Source organism: Acanthochromis polyacanthus, chromosome 7, assembly GCF_021347895.1.
Source record: "Acanthochromis polyacanthus isolate Apoly-LR-REF ecotype Palm Island chromosome 7, KAUST_Apoly_ChrSc, whole genome shotgun sequence".
NCBI lineage: Eukaryota > Metazoa > Chordata > Actinopteri > Pomacentridae > Acanthochromis > Acanthochromis polyacanthus.
Genome location: NC_067119.1, coordinates 5,303,787 through 5,325,259, shown reverse-complemented (window position 1 = coordinate 5,325,259; position 21,473 = coordinate 5,303,787). Strand labels below are relative to the sequence as shown.

General features: G+C 36.2%; 1 protein-coding gene across 1 annotated transcript in view; it reads left to right on the top strand.

Annotated features, from left to right (window-relative positions):
* The window catches only part of rasgef1ba (RasGEF domain family, member 1Ba), a 169,998-nt gene that overhangs the window by 26,067 nt on the left and 122,458 nt on the right, over window positions 1-21,473 (top strand). Inside the window, exon 3 of the mRNA XM_051950397.1 lies at window positions 11,036-11,089. The gene's annotated coding sequence lies outside the window, so the exon portion shown is untranslated. The remainder of the gene's footprint in view (window positions 1-11,035; window positions 11,090-21,473) is intronic.

The window sequence follows — 21,473 nt, the reverse complement described above, 5'->3', positions numbered from 1 at the left end:
TACTGGGTGGTTGACAGTTTCATACTGGCTGTTGGCTGGTTGACTGACTGGTTTCCTGCTGGCTTGTTGACTAGTTGGTTGACTGGTTTCATACAGGTTTGTTGACTGGTTCCATGTTGGTTGACTGGTTCCATGTTAGTTTGTTGACTAGTTTGTTGACTGGTTTCATACAGGTTTGTTGACTAGTTTGTTGACTGGTTCCATGTTGGTTTGTTGACTAGTTGGTTGACTGGTTTCATGTGGGTTCTTTGACTGGTTGGTTGACTGGTTAAATCCTGGTTTGTTGACTGGTTTCATGCTGGCTTGTTGACTGGTTTGTTGACAGTTTTTTTTTGTTTTTTTTTTTGCAACGATTTGAACCCAAACCATGCTATTTTACTCAGCATGTAATGTCAAATATTTCATATTTCTGGTGCAATGTTTCAGTTTCATGTGTAATATTTCATTATCACACAACATTTCACTTGAATTTGCAGCATTTCATTATCATGTGTGACCTTCACTACTTTGCTTGCATTTGTTTTCAGATATTAGTTTTTTCCCTACATGGCACTGCATTCCTCATGTTATGTAATTTTGTTTTCAGGCTAAAGAATTTCCTTTGAGACTAATAAAGTCTGATCTTATCTTAGAACCTAAAAGCATGTGAAAAATAAAGTTTAAGAATAATGGTTCCATGTGAGCCTCTTGGGTTAAAGTCTTGTGTCAGACTCTTTTTTTCTTTAATGAGGGTCTTTATAGGAAACATACCTGCTCTGTGTTTGTGGGTCATCTTTACATTTTCCACTGCCAGTTGTTTCCAGGACATCAGTAACTCCACAGAGTTGAGCCTGTTTTTTTTCCCTCTCAGCAGACAAATCTGCTTCCTGCAAGGCTTTTCTGCAGAGGCCTAATTCCATTTTAATTTCCTCCCAGACCTACAGTATGCATGCAGCAACGCCCGCAAGATTATCGTCCAATTTAAACATCGTGTAGTCAGCTTTGTTTTCATTCTGTACCTCAGAGTAAACACTTTGTGTCCTGATTAGGTTCCCTGTAAAGGAGCTGAGCCTCTGTTATTTCTCCTAGAGGATGTTTGGGGTCGATGCAAAGGGACGTATTTATTAATTAGGATGTGATTTAAAGAGCAGAAAATGTAGCGTGAGATAGTTTTGTGTTTAGCACTCATGAGTAATATTGTTTTGGAGCTGCATGGTCAGAATAATTAAAATTATGAGTCTGAATTTGGATCCATGTGAAACTTTAGCAAACATCTGCAAGGAAAACATTGGAACTGAAGCTGAGGAAAGTTTGCTAGTCGATGTGTTTTAAGGAATTCCTGCCATTTAAAACTGCATAATGATTAGTTGCAGTTAGAAGATCTTTGGGCTTCAATAAAACTGAGCCAAATTTAAGTTTTTGACATTTAAATTTTCTAAATATTGTTTCAACAGCTAATTTTGGGGTGTCCTTGCCGTATTTTTTTTGGCAAAAATTGACCGAAAAAAAAGTCTTTACACACTCTAAAAAGTAACTAAGCTGACATATTTCCATCATTTAATTAAATATACGATTGTGATATTAAATAAAAACTAAGTTTGCTGATTCTGATGAACCTTTTAAGTTGCAAACATACTTTTGGTAGGTTGGATTGATATAATAATGTTGCATCAACTTATTATTGTGTGTAATTTGAACTCAAATTTCTGCATTAGTTCATTTAAACGTAACTTTAAGTTGAGGTAACTTAAAGAAATTGGCTTGATAACTTTACATTTTCTTCAACTTGAGCACAGGATTTAATGTCTTCTCTTTACATGCCAGAACAGTTTGAGATGTTTTAAACCAATTATTGAACTCATTTTATTGTGTTGGTTTAACATCATTTCTTTTACAAGTTATAGTAACTCAAAAAAACTGGCGCAAACTGAGTGTACACAATTTAAATCTAATTTCAGAGTGACAGTGAACTATCCATGCAGAAACCGTTAAAAATGATAATTAAAAATATTTTGGTTGTAGAAGAAATGCTCATTGACACAGGAGGAAAACGTCTTTATTGTTGTATTTTTTGAACATTCGATGACTGAAATCTGCATAATTCAGTGTTGAATGTTGATTAGATCCCATTTTTTCATTTAAATTTGCTGCGGTTTCCACCTGCCTGCATATTTCCCTGTTATTCTAAGGCTTTACAATAAGCAGATTAAAGGCTCGGAGACTTCATGATTGCAGACATACAGCAGCCAATCTGACGTCCAAATAACTGGACTGGCTATAAATATTCAATCACTCTGTGGCCTGATTCTCTCCTGACCTGGTTCTGGACGACTTTTTTTGTCCATTTTGTCGATTTGTCCGCAAATTACGTCAAATCTCACCAAGTTTTGTAACGGCGTCGGTCACATGACACCCAGAGAAATTTAATGTACAGACAGTTAGAAGACACCAAACTGTGGGAGGAAACAAACACTGAGGTTTATTGAACGTAGCCTGAGAGGATTTTACATTTCATTCCTGACCTAATGTGAGCCGACTGAATCCGTCCTAGTCTTTTTTTAGATGCTTGTTCTTCTTCTGCTTGTTCTTACGCAGCTTCTGTCTGGACTTTTTGAACAGAAAACGATCGTAACAGATCAGGTTTAGAGATCTGACAGGTTTCTGACAGTTTGAACCAGAATTATCAAACCTGAATCCACACATTGCCATCTTTAATTTTGTAGAAAATACTGCATTTAGTACATACTGATTCAGTTTAGCTTGTAGTTTAATCACAAGTTCATTGGAAGTTTTCAGAACTTTAAAAGATTGATGTCAACAGTCTTTCCCTATTTTGGCTAAATCTATTTTCATTTTAGGGCAAATTTGTTGCAGCTGAAGCAACATTTTGATGTGAAAAATGTCTTGATTTGTTGTTTTATGAACAATCACTACTTAAATATGCAGAAATATGCGTGAAACTTTGATTAAATGGTTTAAATTTACACCTTACAGACGGTTGAATTAATGTTTTGTGAGCAGTAGGATCATTATTCATGTTTAACTAGAGAAACACAGATTTCTAATTAGATGCAAAACAGAAAGCGGGACTAGTTCCTGGAGTCGGACAGCAGAGGTCAGAGGGTTTGGAGGCTCCTCTTGGTTATAAACATGGATCTTTTTCTAAATCCAGATAAAAGCCAGTTTCTCCTCAGATGTGTTGACTCTTCGGTCTCCTGGTGGCCGTCGTCTGTCAGCTGCTTTATGGTCGTCGGAGGTCAGAGGTCGAAGTTAGAATCACCGCTCTGAGGTTCACGTCCCCGAAGCAATTATCTCCCTACTGGAGAGGGGCAGCGTTTGATTTTTAAAAAACTTTTGTGTCACGTTTTTATTGCTTCCTTCCTCGTATCGCCCTTCCTTTGTTGGTCCTCAGCTCCTTGTTGGAGCTCTGACAAAGCAGTAAAATCAGTGCTAAATGGACCAAGGATGATTGTTTCTATGCTTTTATACTCACACTTTATCACCCAAAACTATGAAACACTTGTTCATTTTTGGATTTTTATTCCCTGCCTGCTCGCCCCACTCATGGCTGCACGACAGAAGATCTAATTTATTGATTTACATAACACTTTTTTTTTTGGTAAGATTTTTATTCACTTTTTGAAAACATTTACAATTTTTAGAAATTTTTCATTTTTATTTCTTAGCAAATTTAGGATTTTTTTTTGAACACTTTATAATTTTTTCTTTACATTACAATGAAATTTACAATAAACAAAGAACAAATTCCCTTCTCCCACCCACCCCTGGTTTACGTAAAAGAAAAAACAACAACAAAAACAAACAAAAACCCCCCCAAAAAACCCAAAAGGTGACAAAAAAGACAAACAGCAAAAAAAGAGAAAAAATATATAAAGTGAATACAATAATCATGAATACCATGACCATACATTTGAGGTAAGTGAGTCTGCAAGCATAATTAAGTGCATCAGGTCAACATGGAAATAAGTAAAAAAATAAAACAAACAAGTCCTCCTTCACTTGATTGTATAGCATCACAGATTGTACTAATACAAAGTATTATGGCAGTTTTAAGATGGACACAGATTTTGCACATATTCAAAGAAAAGAGACCAGGTCTTTCTAAAGTTTTCCAGGCAGTTGGCTCTACTATATCTAAGTTTTTCTAGCTGCAGCATACAAAGCATTTCTCTGATCCAGCCATCAAAAGAGGGCGGTTTATCTGATTTCCATTGGAGAAGGATAAGTCTACGGGCCATTAATGAGGCAAAGGCTATTGCCTTTGCTTGTGTTGCAGGGACATAACACTTTTAAGTTTCAAACATTATTTTAATGAGCTGGTCTGATGTGCTAGTATTGGTAGCTGCATCAACTTCGTATTTTCTGTGTTTAAAGCTCAAATCTTCTGTTTGTTTCATTCAAAATTTAAAATATCGTGCGTTAAAATACACAAATGCAGTTCAAAATATGAAAAAACAGTTGCTCAGACAGCTTTTCGTTTCGGTTGTTGTTGAATTAATTAGTTTCTGAGCAAAAGATGCTAAAAGATACAAGAAAAAGTCTACTTGAAGCAACTTAAGCTTTAAAGCACGGATAAATCCCCCTTAAATCACATGAGGATAGTAGCTGGAACAACGTTTATGAGTAATCAACGTAAAAACTTGTGTGTGTATGCCATCAATCAGTCAAAGTAAAATTATTAAAATGATAGATTGCTGGGGAAAACTTGTTGCAACCTCTTCTGGCTGTAAAAATTAGCTTGTGATGAGGTTGCATTTGTGTAAAAAGTTGCCGGATTAAACCTGTTTTTGCAGTTTTTTTTTTCCCCCAGAACATTCTGCAACCTGGTCATACCTGATAGCGCAAACCGCTCTCAACCTCCAGGATTTAATCGGTTAAATCGACGTTTTTTTCCCTCTCCAGTTAATGTGGTTTAAGAGGATTTCCTCTATGTGCTATTACGCCAACAGACAAGTCAATCGCCATCCTGGTTGTTCTGAGTTTGATTCTCTAGTCTTTGAGGTTTCACGCGTAAAAAGCAGCACAGGTTCACGTTTTCCATCCAGGAGGAGAGGAAATGGGACTTCCAGACATCGAAGCGGGTTTTCTTTTCCATTGATTTGCTGTTTGTGTGTCAGAGAAGCAGCTCGGGCTAATAGGGTGGAGTTATGCAACAGCATGCAGCTGCAGCTTTCACCCATAAATCCCTGCCAGCGCTCAAGTTGAGGAGATTAAAGTTGAAGCGAACACCCAACCCGGCTGGTTTCACCCTCAGACGCAGAATGTAAAGGAAATCTGAAAGTTTGTTTGTAAATTCAGGGAAATGGTCAATCAGAATTTTGTGTTTTTGAAGTTTAACGTGCAAAAAATAAACAGCAGCGACATATAAATGTGCTATATCAGGTTCTGTATCGTGTGCAGCATTTAAATCATGTGCAATATTTCATATTTTCATCTCTCAGGTCAATTTAATGTGTAATATTTCGTTTTCACAGGTAATATTTTGATTATGTGTGCAATATTTTGCATTTTTATATGCAAAAATGTTGATTTAATGTTCAATATTTCATTCTTATGTGTGGTTTTACTCATTACGCCTGTATAAATGTGCAATATTTCACATTTTCTTGGACAAAATTGTCAATGTAGTGTCCAATATTTCATTTTCATCTCATTTTTCTTGTGCAGTATTTAGTAATTTTATTTCTCAGGTGTAATATTTCACCTTTATGTAATTTTCCATATGTGGTTTTACTCATTACATCAGTGTAATTGCCAGTATTACTTTGTGCTGCTCTATTCTAGTCTTATTTTAGCTTGTTTAATCTATTCCAGTATGCTTTTCTCGATAGTTTGTGCAGCATTAATTTATGAATCATGTGCAGCATTTCGTTACATGTACCGTAAATGACGTGTAGTAATTAATATTTTCATTTCTCAGGTGTAATATTTCAGCTTAATGTGTTATTTTTCTTTTTAATTTGCAAACGTTTTGATTTCCTGTAAAATATTGTCCATATAATGTGCAATATTTAACTTTCATGTCATTTTTCAGGTGCAATATTTGATCGTCACGTGTTATAATTAATAATATTTTGCAAAATTTTAATTATATGTGCAATACTGTACTATTTTGATGTAAAGTATTCTCAATATAATGTGCAATATTTCATTTTTTAGTGTGGTTCGATCACTAGATTTACTTTCTACTGCTCTATTCCAGCCTTACTTTAGCTCACCTATTTTATTTTAGGGTCATTCTGTATGAAATCAACCAATTTTAAGAAAACTTCCCACCTGACCCTCTCAGATTTTGCTACGTTTTTACATACATTTAGTACATTATATATGATGGGAAAATCCCAAATTTGAATGCTTTATTGTCATTAGTTTCAAAGTTACGGCCATTTGAAGTAGGTAGGGGGTACCCTAAAATTGCGGCCAAAATTAAGACTTGAAATTTTCGACCATTTTCAGACTTCTATAACTTCTGAACAACAAAAGATAGAGATCTGAAATTTTCAGAGTCATTTCACAGTGACCTATAGTCCTCAGAAATGTGAAAATATTTACTTTATATTTATACTTGCTTGTTACAGAGAATGACAAATTTGCGATTTTATCCATCACGAAAAATATCTGTCCGACCTTCGGATTCATTAATTAAAATACATTAAACATACATACATTAAACATGGAAGGGTTTATAGAAGCAAATTGTGCTTGGTGTCAAAATTTAGGGAAATTCCTGTAATTTAACATGATGTCTTTTATTTTTTGATACCACCTATCCCACATGCTGATATTGACCTTTGAATCTGAAGGTCGGACAGATATTTTTGATTTTTAGCTGTTCATATTTCATGCATTACATACCATAGCACTTTCATTTTATGCAGATCCAATCCTTAGATAGGCAAATTATACCACATAAAATCTCTAATGGATATGATGGTTAGTTTTTGTGTAATGGGTGGCCAAATGTAGCAGTTTAGAAGTTCGTGATGGATAAAATCTTCATTTTGGCCGCAATTTTAGGGTGCCCCCTACCTACTTCAAATGGCCATAACTTTGAAACTAATGACAATAAAGCATTCAAATTTTGGATTTTCCCATCATATATAATGTACTAAATGTATGTAAAAACTTAGCTAAATCTGAGATGTGTCAGCTGGGGACCACTGGTTGAAATGACCCTTCAGTTTGTGCTGCATTGGTTTCTGTATCATGTGCTGCATTCCATTTCCTGTAAAATATGTCACGTGCAATGTGTAATATTTTAATTTCTCAGGTATAATATGTCATTATCATGTCTAATATTACTGCTTACCTTAATATAATTACCAGAAATTCTTTCCACTGTTCTATTCTAGCCTTACTTTTGTCCTTATCTCATTGCTTTTCTGCTTTTTTAGACGCTGCATTTCTTCCGTCATTTACTTTTTCTGAGTAATATCTGGCATGACTTTGGAGATTCATAAAGTTTAATCTTGTTTTATTTTATCCTATCTTACAAGAGAATGTGTCTTTTTAAGTCCCCGTTTGTTAAACTTGAGCATTTGGATGTAAAACGGCAGCAGAGCCGAGTCAACAGAGTGTTTCATCTCTTGTGTTTGCTCTCCATAATTCCTGGCTGCAAACAGAAAAGGAAATATTTGTTTATCGTCTCGTCTCCTTCCCTCTAAATCACCTCCTCGGTTCAGGGAGCTCACCTTCTGTCTTCTAATCCACCTTTTCCTCTTCTTCTTCTTCCTCTTTGCTCAGCGCTGCCTGAGCTGCAGAGAGAAGCACTTTATTCTGCTCTGCCGGCTCTTTCTGTGTTTTTAATTAGACCGAACCGGGCCCACATTAAACCCAGATGACGGCCATTACTCTCCGCTGTCCGCCGTAATAAATTTAGATTTTTTTATTAGCGTCATTATTTCCCCCCGCGGCTACACTGCCTGCAGCTCAGCACATTTGTCTGCCAGAGATTTATTTGGCTCGCATCTCGTTGGATCAGTGGTTTGGACAGACTTTGTGGAGATTTCAGGGAATATTCCTCAGAGGGTTGAAGATGTTGGAGAGAAATCATGCAGAGTTTCTGTTGTTAATTATAGATTTATGTGGCAAAATATCTAATCTGTCATTAATATGCTGAGCAGAGACGATTAAAAACAGACAACAGAAGGGCTAATTTACCAAAACTTTCAATATTTTTAGCCAGTTCACCCAAAAACTGAGACTGTTTTTTGTGAATATTTAATTTAACTGTTAAATTCTAAGCTTTTATGACTACATTTAGCTCATTTTAGCTCCTTTTATTCACTAAATGAAATATAATTCTGCTAAATGATGATCATGAAGGAATTTAGTCGAATCAACTCATTTATTTCTAGTTACCATAATATAAATATTAAAATTGTGTTAATTTTTTTAGTTAATTTAAATTTAAATGTCTGTTTTTTTTAGGTATTTATGACCACTTTAGAGCCTAAATTTTGTTAGCTCGTTAACAGAAAACTAACACTGTATTTTGTACATATTTTAGTTGTTAAATTCTAAGTTTTCATAAATACATTCAGCTCTTTTAAAGCTCATTTTACACTCTAAATAAAGTATAATTCTCCTGGAGAAATGATGGTAAAAACCTCATTACTGTGAAAAATATTCCTAAACTTTGTCATCCTGAAGGAATTTAGTGGATTTAAATCATTTCTTTTTAGTTAATGGAGTATTAATATAACATTTTTGTTCATTTCAAGGTATTTCTAGTTAATTCAGGTTTAAATGTGTATTTTTTTTTGGTTTTTAAAACATTTTAGAGTATTTGAAGCATTTATTTATCCATGACCTACTCATATGAATACATTTAGCTCATTTGTAGCTCTTTGTACACTAAAAAAATATAATTATGCTAAAGAAATGATGGTAAAAACTTCATTACAGTTATTAAATGTTTCTAAACTAAGTCACTGCGAAAGAATTTAGTGGAATAATGTCATCTTTTCTAATTTTCTCAATGTAAATTTAGAAATGTTGTGAATTTCTCGTTCATTTTCAACCTAAAATTGCTATTTTTTGTAGGTTTTTTAGACCGCTTTAGAACTTAGAACCACAAGTTCTTCGAATTTGAGCCATTTTGACCTGAAATTAGGAGTTGGTTGAGTTTATTTGACTTATTAAATTAAGTTAATCAGAAACAAATGTAGTATTTTAGCAGATTTTCCAGATAGTAAGTGTTGTAAAAACTTAAATTTTGTTTGCTAGTGTAAAGAAACTGACACTATTTGTTGTGAATATTTTATCTGTTGGACATTAAACACATTTTTAGGTCCTTTTACACTTTTTAAATATAATTCAGGTAGAGAAATATGATGGTAAACAACTCAGCTGTGAATGAGTCTAATTTAGTCATTATGAAGGAATTTAGAGGAATTAACATTTTCTACTTTCTTTCTTTATGTAAATATGGAGATTTTGTTCACGTCTAGTTGATTAACCCTAAAATATTATGATTGTGATCATTATTTATGGTTTTTCAGAGCATAATTTAACTTCATAACACAATTTCTACTCAATTGAACCCTTCTTATTTGAAATTAAAAACTGAATGAGTTAATTTAACTCATTAAATGTAGTTTTTCCAAAACAAATCCAGTATTTTAACAGATTTCCCAGCATGCTTTTGTCGTTAAATCTCCCCAGAGACTCTTCTTGTTTGCAGTTTGATGAAAACACGATGGAAAGTTGCCGTGTGACTTTAATACACGTTGAATTAAGTCACGGTCGTTTCCTTTATTTCAATTTCATTTGAATGAATTGTGCAGCCGTCGACTGACATTTCAATATTTTTCAGAGCTCTCCAGAATAACAACTGTTGCTTTTGTGTGAAGTTTTCAGTCCATTTTGTGCAGAAGAAGAGTCAAAAAATGCCTGAAATGTCTCCTTTTACGTGACAAAACTAAATCTGCTGAAGAAAACCTCGTTAACAAAGAAGCTGACAACAATACCGATTAGCTCCGTTTGGGGTTTTAGCTTTTTTTTAAGCCGGCTTAAACAAACAAGTCCTGGATATGTCAAGCTTGATTTGTAGCTCAGCCTTCAGGTAAACTTTATTTATCTACACACGGAGCAGCTGACTAAACTGTGGGAGTTTCCAAGAAAGAAAAACCTCCAAAAGTCCCTCCAGAAACATGCCAGTTGTATAAGCAACCTTATGGGCTGTAAATAGTTTTGTTGAGACAAAACAGGCTCTCTTTTAACCTACTTTTCCTGCAGCGTTGCATAAAATGACCCCCGTTTGCTGCTGACAGTGTTTCTAATCGATTAATCAATCAAGTGCCGTGCCATTTAGCATAATCATTTTCATTCTCTGTCTCCAAAAAATGTTGCTTGCCGTTTCCTAAGTTTGTTCAGTCGCGTATAATTTGTGTTTAGTCATTTTAAACATCTTCATCGCTTGTTCTGGCCGGATAAGACGCACGTAGCATGTAAAACCACATCTCTGCTGCTGTGATTTTGTTTGACATTTTATTATTTATGTTCCAAAATTCACATCTGTACATCAGAATTGGTAGGATGAAACCGTTAAGAGTGCTCATACGGATGCTAACTGTGCTAAATTACTCATAAATTGTAAAAATGACTCAAAATTTGTCCAAAATGACTAAAAAAAACGGTCCCAAATAAACTCAACCATGTCCTAAATGACTCAAACTCATATATATTCACATTTCTTACATTTGAAACAGCTTCATTTTGAATTTATTGTTGTTGTTTTTTTTTAAAAAAGCATAATTTCATGGGATATTTTTTTCCATATAAAGAGAAATTATTAAATTTTATCCAGCATTTTTTAACATCGACAAGCTTTATTCTCTATTTCTAATACATTTCTGTGGTTATTCTAAACTTACATTGTCTGGCAGATATTACATTTTGGGGCTTTCTATTAAAAAAATGTAAAATTAAACATGTAGCAGCATTATTCTGCCGTTTCAAATCAATACCAGTGATGACTAATTACATTTTGCATGACAATAACACAACATTTCTTGTGTTTTCTCCTCTCTAGACAACTATTTTTGGGACTTTAACCAATGACAGAGTTCTGCTGGACAACAGACTGGTGAGTCACCGCGATTTTATCGACTTCTTACAGCTGGATGAGTCTTTTTGGGGTGAAGAGCACCAAAGAATGAGAGTTTTAATGAAGTTTAAACTCCTGCAGATGAGAATTCCTTCAAGCAGCAAGTGTGAGAGGTTCTGTTATTGTTTCTGAGCCTCTCTCTGCTCATTTTATTTCATTTTCTTGCCATAATTAAAGCATCCAGGCATTCCCCTGCACGGCAGATGGCAAAAACCTTCCCTCTTTGTCGACGATAGCGTGCTCCACAAAGACGTCTTTGCTGTTGTGTAATGCAAATGCTGCTGGCAGACGCAGCAGAAAGCCAATTAAGCAGCAACAAAGGAAATTATTAAGCTTCCCGGTTGTTTTCCTGGCTGGATCCATCAGAGGAGGCGCTGAAGCCGAGCCAACTGGCACATGACTTATTTAATTACTTATCCCGGCAGCGCCGAACGAAGCCGGCGGATTTATGGCTTCGTCTATTTGCCCATTTATCAGGAAACAATAAAAGCGTCGGCCTTCGTGACGGGCCTCCAGAGCACCCTGGGGCCCGGCCACCGTCGCCCGGCCTCGGTGACGGGCGGCAGCAGGTGGGTGGGCGGGACGCTGCTGGATCACAGGTACAATAAGTGTTAGTGAGCCTGATCATGAAAGCCTGTTTAGAAGCCCTTTGGTAGAGCGAAGAGCCAGAGCCAGGCCGGATTATTGATGTTTGGTGGCATTTGTTGTGGTGGAACGTGTCCAAGATTTTCAGCTGCTCTGAGAAACAAAAGACGAGTCAGACTTCAGTAACACTCTGAACACCAAACACCTGCCAGTGGGTTTGAAAAGGTGTGATATCTTTGAAAAAAAATTACATAATTACAACATCTATCAGAGCTAGAGAAAAACAGAACTGTCTGATTTTTATCATCTGATCATCTCTGATGTGAATTTCTGTTGGTAAAACCTGTTGGTAGCATTTTTTTCTAGATGCCTCATTAAAAAACAATCATCACCAACAATAAACAGTTTCTGTAAAAAACAAAAAATTCTGTGTTTCCCAATGACAATTATAAGCCATGACTGACTTAACTGCTTCATACAGTCATTTATCAAAAATTCTGAGAATTTTCTGCTGTTTCCACATCGAAGATAGAAGATCGGTATCGAAACAAATAAAAACCTTGTGCTGTTTCCAAAGAGAAAAATGAGCCCACAGTGAGTAAAAACATGTCTCATTAAAAAACAGTCACCAAAATTAAACAGTTTCTGTAAAAAAGCAAAAATTCTGCACTCCTCAAGAAAACTTTTAGGCCATGACTCACTCAACTGTGACTGACAGTCATTTATCAAAAATTCAGGGAATTTTCTGCTGTTTTCACATCGCAAATAGAAGATCCATATAGAAACAAATAAAAACTCAATTAGCACCTTTTTTGTACCCCAGTATTGATAACAGTCATGGGCTCTTAAAATGCTGGAGCTTCCAGTTTTCTTCCCCCATTTTTCTAAAATAGATAATCATAAAATTCAACTACTTTTGAGTTCTTTCTCCTTGTAGCAGTGCTTGTGCTGTTTCCAAAGAGAAAAATGAGCCCACAGCAACTAAAATCATGCCTCGTCCAAAAAAAAAAAAAAAAAAAAATCCCCCAAAATATAACATTTCTGTAAAAAACAAAAAAAATTTGCACTCTTCTTTGAAGCTTTTAAGCCATGACTGACTCGGCTGAGACTGACAGTCATTTATCAAAAATTCTGAGAACTTTCGGCTGAACTGCAGGCTGTGTTTCCACACGGCAGATAGACCCCGGTGCTGTTAACATTTGTGGGCTCTTGGAGGTTTCTCCCATTTTTCTAAAACAGATCTTCAGAAAAATTAAACTAATTTTGATTTCTTTGCCTGTGTCGCCATGCTTGTGCTGTTTGCAAAGAGAAAAATGAGCCCACAGTGAGTAATAATATGGGTTCAAAGGGTTAAAACAATGAGCTACATATTTTGAAATACTAGTACAGCCAACTTTAGATGAAGATATAGAGTATATTTCATTTTTTCTAATATTTTGCGGTAAATTTAACCTTTTTATGAAGCACTGCTCTAATTAATGACTAGACGGAGCCATTTTAGGGTCACAATTCTGACTTTTTAGCTCAATTGATACCCACCACATTAGACACCGCCGATCTTTTTTTCTTAAAAATCTTGCAGATAATCCACTCTGGGGTTCATTCCCCTTTTCTGCTGAGGAGCTACAGGGAGGATTTCATGTCGACCTCGCTCCTTCAGAGGCTCAGGTGTAACGTGGGCAGGTGCTGGCTGAGGATTATGCTAACGCCGTGGACAAAGAAACAAAGGGCCGCCATGATATCACCAAACACGGCTTAGCGCTCATGCATCGGGGCCTCGGTGGGATTAATCCAATAATAAAAGGCAGAATAGTGCCTAAATCCTAATTGATTTTCACTTCACCCTGTGTGCATGTATAAAACCTCCACAAATGAACTGTAAACTGTAGAAGCTATGAAGTAAAATCAGAAGAAAAAGCTTTAATCCCTCCATGTTTTCTGCCGAATGATAATAAGCCTGTAGTAATTTAATGACAGATAATTTTCTCTTTGATGTTAATTAAAGGAGAATAAACCTGCGAATAAAACGCCGCCAAATGGCTCGTAATGGACCGGCAGCCTTTGACCGCTAACGGGGAAGCGTCTCCCGTGACAACCGGAGCAGGAGAGCAAACAGTGTGAATTTTAATGAAGGTGGGGCTTCATTAACGAGCTGAGCGTCTCTCATTAGGAGCTGTGTTTGCCGTCCTTCTTCATTAAGACACAATAATGTGTCTGACAGACTTCTAAATGGTACTAAAGGTCTGCTATGTGGAATAAAAATCTCATCATATAGTTGTAAATCAAAAGGTGGTGTTTTTTTTAATTTACCTTATAGTTTAAAATCCAAAAAAAGTTTGAAGTCATAAAATAGAGACAAACATAATTTATTTACATGGAAGCAGACGTTTTTCTGGGAAGACTGTTAGCCTAGCCTAGCATAATTTTGCAGCTACGATAGGAAGATTAGTGTTACTTTGCAGACTTTATATACACACGTGGACAAAATTGTTGGTACCCCTCAGCTAAAGAAGGAAAAACCCACAATTCTCACTGAAATCACTTGAAACTCACAAAAGTAACAATAAATAAAAATTTATTGAAAATTAAATAATCAAAAACAGCCATCACTTTTGAATTGTTGATTAACATAATTATTTAAAAAAACAAACTAATGAAACAGGCCTGGACAAAAATGATGGTACCTCTATAAAAGATTGAAAACTATTTGACCAGAGTGACATGATTAACTCAGGTGTGTCATTTAATTGACATCACAGGTGTTTCCAAACTCATAATCAGTCAGTCTGCCTATTTAAAGGGAGACAAGTAGTCACCCTGCTGTTTGGTGAAAAGGTGTGTACCACACTGAACATGGACAACAGAAAGCGAAGGAGAGAATTGTCCCAGGACATCCGAAAAAAAATGATAGACAAACATCTTAAAGGTAAAGGCTATAAGACCATCTCTAAACAGCTTGAAGTTCCTGTGACAACAGTGGCTCATATTATTCAGAAGTTCAAGACCCACGGGACAGTAGCCAACCTCCCTGGACGTGGCCGCAAGAGGAAAATTGATGACAAATTGAAGAGACGGATCGTTGGAATTGTATCCAAAGAGCCCAGAGCAACCTCCAAAGAAATTAAAGGTGAACTCCAAGGCCAAGGTACATCAGTGTCAGATCGCACCATTCGTCGTTGTTTGAGCCAAAGTGGACTTCATTGGAGACGACCAAGGAGGACACCACTGCTGAAAAAAACTCATAAAAAAGCCAGACTGGAATTTGCAAAAATGCATGTTGACAAGCCACAAAGCTTCTGGGAGAATGTCCTTTGGACAGATGAGACCAAACTGGAGCTTTTTGGTAAGGCACATCAACTCTATGTTCATAGACTCAAAAACCAAGCATACGAAGAAAAGAACACTGTCCCTACGGTGAAACATGGAGGAGGCTCAGTAATGTTTTGGGGCTGCTTTGCTGCATCTGGCACAGGGTGTCTTGAAAGTGTGCAAGGTACGATGAAATCTGAAGACTATCAAGGCATTCTGGAGAGAAATGTGCTGCCTAGTGTCAGAAAGCTTGGTCTCAGTCGCAGGTCATGGGTCTTCCAACAGGACAACCATCCAAAACACACAGCCAAAAACACCCAAGAATGGCTGAGAGAAAAGCGTTGGACTATTCTAAAGTGGCCTTCTATGAGCCCAGATCTGAATCCCATTGAACATATGTGGAAGGAGCTGAAACATGCCATTTGGAGAAGACACCCATCAAACCTGAGACAACTGGAGCTGTTTGCTCATGAGGAGTGGGCCAAAATACCTGTTGACAGCTGCAGAACGCTCATTGACAAATACAGAAATCGTTTAATTGCAGTGATTGCCTCAAAAGGTTGTGCAACAAAATATTAAGTTATGGGTACCATCATTTTTGTCCAGGCCTGTTTCATTAGTTTGTTTTTTTAAATAATTATGTTAATCAACAATTCAAAAGTGATGGCTGATTTTGATTATTTAATTTTCAATAAATTTTTATTTATTGTTACTTTTGTGAGTTTCAAGTGATTTCAGTGAGAATTGTGGGTTTTTCCTTCTTTAACTGAGGGGTACCAACAATTTTGTCCACGTGTGTAGTTTGTTCAATTATAGTTAATAACTAGTGCTTTTCTTGCAGCGGATAAAGTCGAATCCGAGTTCGAGGGTCGATGATTCAACCGTACAGCTCTGAGGATTTAGCTAAAAACCACTAAAATAACTGAATATTAACACACTAGAGCATTAAAAACTGATATGTTGGCACAAAAGGATCAATAACCAGGATAACATTGCAACAAAATATAAAAAAAACTAAAATTTTGATGCACCATAACACCCAAAACCAGAATATTAATGCACTAAAACATCAAAAATCTGGATTTGATTAACCAAAGAGCCAAAAACATGGATGATAAAACACCAAAGCATAAAAAACGTAAGATTATTGCATCGAAACGTCTGAATATTATCCATCACAATGTCAAAAAGCAGAATATTTATACACTAAAATGCAAATAAACTGCATGTGAATGCACCAAAGCAACGAAATCTGAATAATCGTGATTATAGCACCTCAAAAATCAACAAGATCAAACGTTTTGCAGATGATGCTTTAATATGTATGTTTAAATATCAATCATGAAAAGTCAGATTATCTCATACTTTCTGTTTTTTCAGCCATGTTTTGTAATTCAATGATTGCTAAATGTGCAAAACTACCTGATTTCTGGTTGTTTATCCTGGATTTAATCTCTAAAATTGGTGCGTTTAGCTTGAAAAAGTTATTTTCGTGCAGTCAAAAGAGTCGAATCCGAGTTCTAGTGCAGACGATTCTACCGGCTCTGAGGGTGCAGCCAAAAATCACCAAAATAACTTAGTATGACGCCAGAGTACATTAAAAAAGTAGAAAAATGATAGTTAATTCAACGGTGAAGCAGATATTCCTCATAGATCATTTTAAAATTCTAAAACGTCAGCACCTCTCAAATCAACAACATCAAACGTTTTGCAGATGATGTCAGAATTTATATGTTTAATATTGGTCGTGAAAAGTTCGATTTCTCATATTTACTGTTTTTTCAGCCATGTTTTGTGGTTCTCTGCCTGCCAAATGTGCAAAACTACCTGATTTCTGGTTCTTTATTCTGGATTTCATCTCCAAAATTGGTGCATTTTGCCAGCAATGGCTTCAAAAAGTCATTTTCGTGCAGCCACATTATGCAGATTTTTCTTAGTTTCTGTTCAGAATAATGTTGTTTCTGTGGAGCTCAGGTCTCATCAGCGGGAGCCTTGCCTGAACCACTGCTCCAACACTCATTGTTTTAGCATTAATACGAATAATTTCACTAAAATATAGGAATTTAACTCATCCTTACATGTGCAGGATGCAGCAACAAACACCTGATAACGGTCGCAGTGACGTTTCTGGATTGTTTGCCACCCTGCTGCATACATACATTTTTCTGTTCTACCATTTGTTTCTTCTTCCCCATTTGTGTTGCGTAAACCTGCTGAGAAGGTATGATAAGAACGTGGCACATGAGCTCTGTGCGTTCTTCTGGTTGCATAAGTCTGAAGTTACGTAAACGTGTTTCTGAAGGAAGCCGAAGAGTTTTGTCCTTCTGAGGCCTGATCGTCCTCCAACATCAGCAGCCCACCGCTGGGAACATGGACCACATCCAAACCCACACAGTCCATTTGTGTCTGTTACAAAAGCTTCAGCAGGAATGAAAGTAACAATAATAATGTGCTCTGGGTTTACTGGAGAACAGAAGCTGCTGGTTTCAGACCGAGAAGTTTTTACAGTGAGGAAAAGCTGTAACCTGGTTTTAATCGGACTGAAGCATTATTAAATCTAAATGTATGATATTCTAGGCAGCTATTTGTGGCCCTTTATTTCATTTAGTGGACTCATGTCAGTTTTTGGCTGCATTCACTGACTTTTTTTCTTTTAAACCCTCTTTTAGTTCGTTTCTCAAGAACACCAATAATGTCATTTTGACCCGGAGCATGTTTAATTATCGCAGTGTTGAAAAAAACATCCCAATAAACATTGATTTTATCTCATTATTAACTCAATTTCTACCACTATTTAGTGATTCATGCATGTTAAAACTTTTTTTACATGTACATTGTAAAATACAGTAGTTTTACATGCCATTGATTTTTAAAAATACATATTTTAATAATTTGAATTTTTTTCTTTTTATGTAGTGATGACAAATTAACACCTCTTCTGTTAACGGTGGGTTTGTAAATATGTGAAATAAGCCATTTTATTTGTTGTTTACACTTATTAAGCCGAGCAGAAGAAGTTTCATGCTGAAAAATATCTTTAACAATAAAAGAAATGTTTGTTCTTTAATCATTTTAAAATGGCTCAGTTTGACCTGCAATAAGGACAGAGGGTAAAATCCAATATTCCACTTTGTTCAGCAGCTCAGTAAATGTGCATTTCTGATTCTGTTTCAACCTGATACCATGAAAATTTGGTAGTTATATATAAAACAAATATGTTAAAGATGATAAAATACTACTTTAACCCTCCTGTCGTCCTGCGGGTCAAATTGACCCGTTTTAAAGTTTTAAAAATGTGGAAAAAAAAATATATTTTCACAGTGAAAACTTCCAAATTTTCAAAATTTTTTAATCAAATTTTTGAACATTTTTTGGTGGAAAATAAACAAATAAAAAATGGTTAAGAACATTCAGAAAAAAATAAACCAAAATCCAGTGAATTTCACTGTCAAATTTGTGGATTTTTTATTCAAAAAATAAAACTTTTGAGGGAAGCTTTTCAGGAATTTTCTTCCTGAAGATTTTGCAAATTTTTATAAACTTGGGGAATTTTTTTCTGAATTTTTGGAATTTTTTCAGACAAGGCAACAACATTTTTTGGTAAGGACAGCACGAGGGTTAAATGCTGTAGTGTTGTGATCACACATAATTCACACAGTTTGTTTTTTACAGTCAACATGTTAAATAAAACTTTATTGTGAGTTTTACTAGATAGTATGTGTTTGTCAAAAGAGGGATTATTTTTTCAAAGAATGACAACTATCTGAGATATCTGTATCAACATCAACGCTACTTCATCAACTTAGAAGCTGAAACTGGAGTCTTCAGAAATAAATCATCCCACTCAGCCGGACAGACCGACCGTTCCATGTAGCGTCTGTACGAATTGTGACATTAGCAGGTCACCGGTCTGTTTATAGAGCGAGCGGTCAGAACAGGAACATGCGAAGAGTGTGTGTTTGTTGCGTGTCTATAAAATGTAGGACACACACTTCCTCCTGTTAGTTCAAAGCTGTGGAGGATTATACAGCGTGTCATTGAAAACCAGGTATTAAATGAACACAGCAGGACACACACACACACACACACACACACACAAGCAGACAGCAGCAGAAGCTGGAGGCCAAAGCTGAGGCCGTGACTAATAATCACAAGACCAGCAGGTCCTGAGACGCTTCAAGTAGCTCACAGTTCACCGCAAACACTTCCAAACGGCCTCCCAGCGCCAGCCGGCCGGCTAATTTCATCCCTCAGTGTTTATCTATGTGAAGAGGCGCGATGCCGGCCCTGACGAGGTTACGTAACGGCCGAAGGCATGCGTGTTTGTGTTGTAGCGTCCAGCAGAACGCTAACGGGCCGGTTGTGCAACATGTCAGCGGTCGTTCTTCACTTCTTGACTTGTCAGAAAACAAAACACAAAGTTCTGCAAAGAATGAACTCAGAGCCGACGATGAAAAATGTTTCTGATGATAACCTTTTGATGTGTACACACGCATCACATGAGGAGGGAGGACGAGGAACGTTTCCACAACATGATTTCAGCTCCAAAAACCACAAAAACAACTTAATGTGTCACCAGAGTAAATAAAAGAAGTGGAAAATGATGGATCAATGGTGAGGGAGGAATCCCTCGTAGATCATTTTAAAATGACACCATCAGCACCTCTTTTTTTTTAAGTAACAGTTTTATTGAAATTTTAGAACAATGTAACAGTTAAAGACATATACATGGACACAACCACAAAGATACAGAGAACAAGACATATATATATATATATATATATATATATATATATATATATACAATTAAAGCAAAAGAAAGATTTACAATAAAATAAAATAGGACATTAAGTACCCCATTTCCATATCATGTTCATTTCAACTTATTATTCTATGTCCACCTGCCAAAGTCCATTAAATTTAAATCCAGTCTCAATCTGGATGAGTATGTCCAGTGGTTGTATTTGGTCCAGAGGGCTTCCAATTCAAATAAGAAAATCCTTTGGACAATAAATTATGACTCTCCGCAGGAAGGTAGTCCATGAGTGGTTGCCAAGTGATCAAGAATAACTGTTCATTGCCTTTCAGCACTGCAGTAATCCTCTCATGTGGCAGCACAGAAAAAATCTCTTTGTACCACATAGTAACAGTAGGAGGTTTGTCACCAATCCACCTTAACAGTATACATTTTCTTGCCAAAAGTAACAATTTATCTAGCAGTTTAAACTTAAGATGGTTTAAGTTTAAACCATCAGCACCTCTAAAATCAGCAGGATCAAATGTTTTGCAGATGATGCTGGAATATTTATGTTTTCATATCAGTCACGGAAAGTCCAATTACCTCATATTTTCTGTTTTTTTCAGTCATGTTTTGTGGTTTTCTGCCTATTGATTGGATTTAATTCTACAAAGAACCAGAAGACCAGAAGCAGGCTGATGGTCAATGTTTCAGAAGAAGATCGGAGATGAAATATTGATTTAAAAAAATCGTAAATAATTTATTTTTGTAGAGAAATAACCCCGTAATTATCAACAGCGTAACTCTCCACCTCATTCTCCAGCCGCAATAGTGGAGACCTGACAGATGGAGCTGTTTGGGTTCATGTTTTACATTTACAAGAAGTGAATTAAAACACATGTTCCTCTACTGTATATTTTAAAGCAGGAACTTCTTGTAACTGCAGCTCCAGATGACATAACTGTGACTTTATGAACATCTGCCATTAGTATAATTAATTCATTGGGGGCCATTAGGGCACCATGTGTGCTTCTGTCTCTAACCGGGTCTGGTCAGCAGTTTTAATTCCCACAGAGAGCAGAAAGAGATGAAACTGCTGTTGAATAATCTGCCTCCAAATGGCTTTAACGGGATTACACGTTCAATTTGACTGAAATGTCCTGACGCGTCAAAAATCGTCATTTTCACGAGTGTTTTCTAGACAGCTGTCCTCATACATGACGTCTGCCAGTTATACAGCCTCAAAGCTAACTAGAAAAGCTCTCAGAGAGCGCAGTCCTCCTCCAAGGCTGCTCATTCCCCCATATGTCAGAAATGCAGCATTTGTTTATTAGTTATTGATGGTCAGAAATCACAGCAACATAGAATGTGTCCATTTAATATACAGTCCTGTCCGACATTATTGGCACCCTTTCTCCCTGAATTTGTTGCAATTACAAATGTTTTTGGTATGCATGTGTTTATTTTCCTTATGTGCATTGGAAAAACACAAAAAAGCAGAAGAAGAAGACCAAAATTGACCTAATTTTACACAAAACTCAAAAAATGGGCTGGACAAAACTATTGGCACCGTCAACTCAGTATTTGGTTGCACACCCTTTGGAAGAAATAACGGAAACCAGTCGCTTCCTATAATCATCAACAAGCTTCTTTCTCCTCTCTACCAACTCTCTTCTCCTCTACCACTCTTCTTTTTTTCATCCAAATCCGTTATTCCGTTTTTGAGAAATG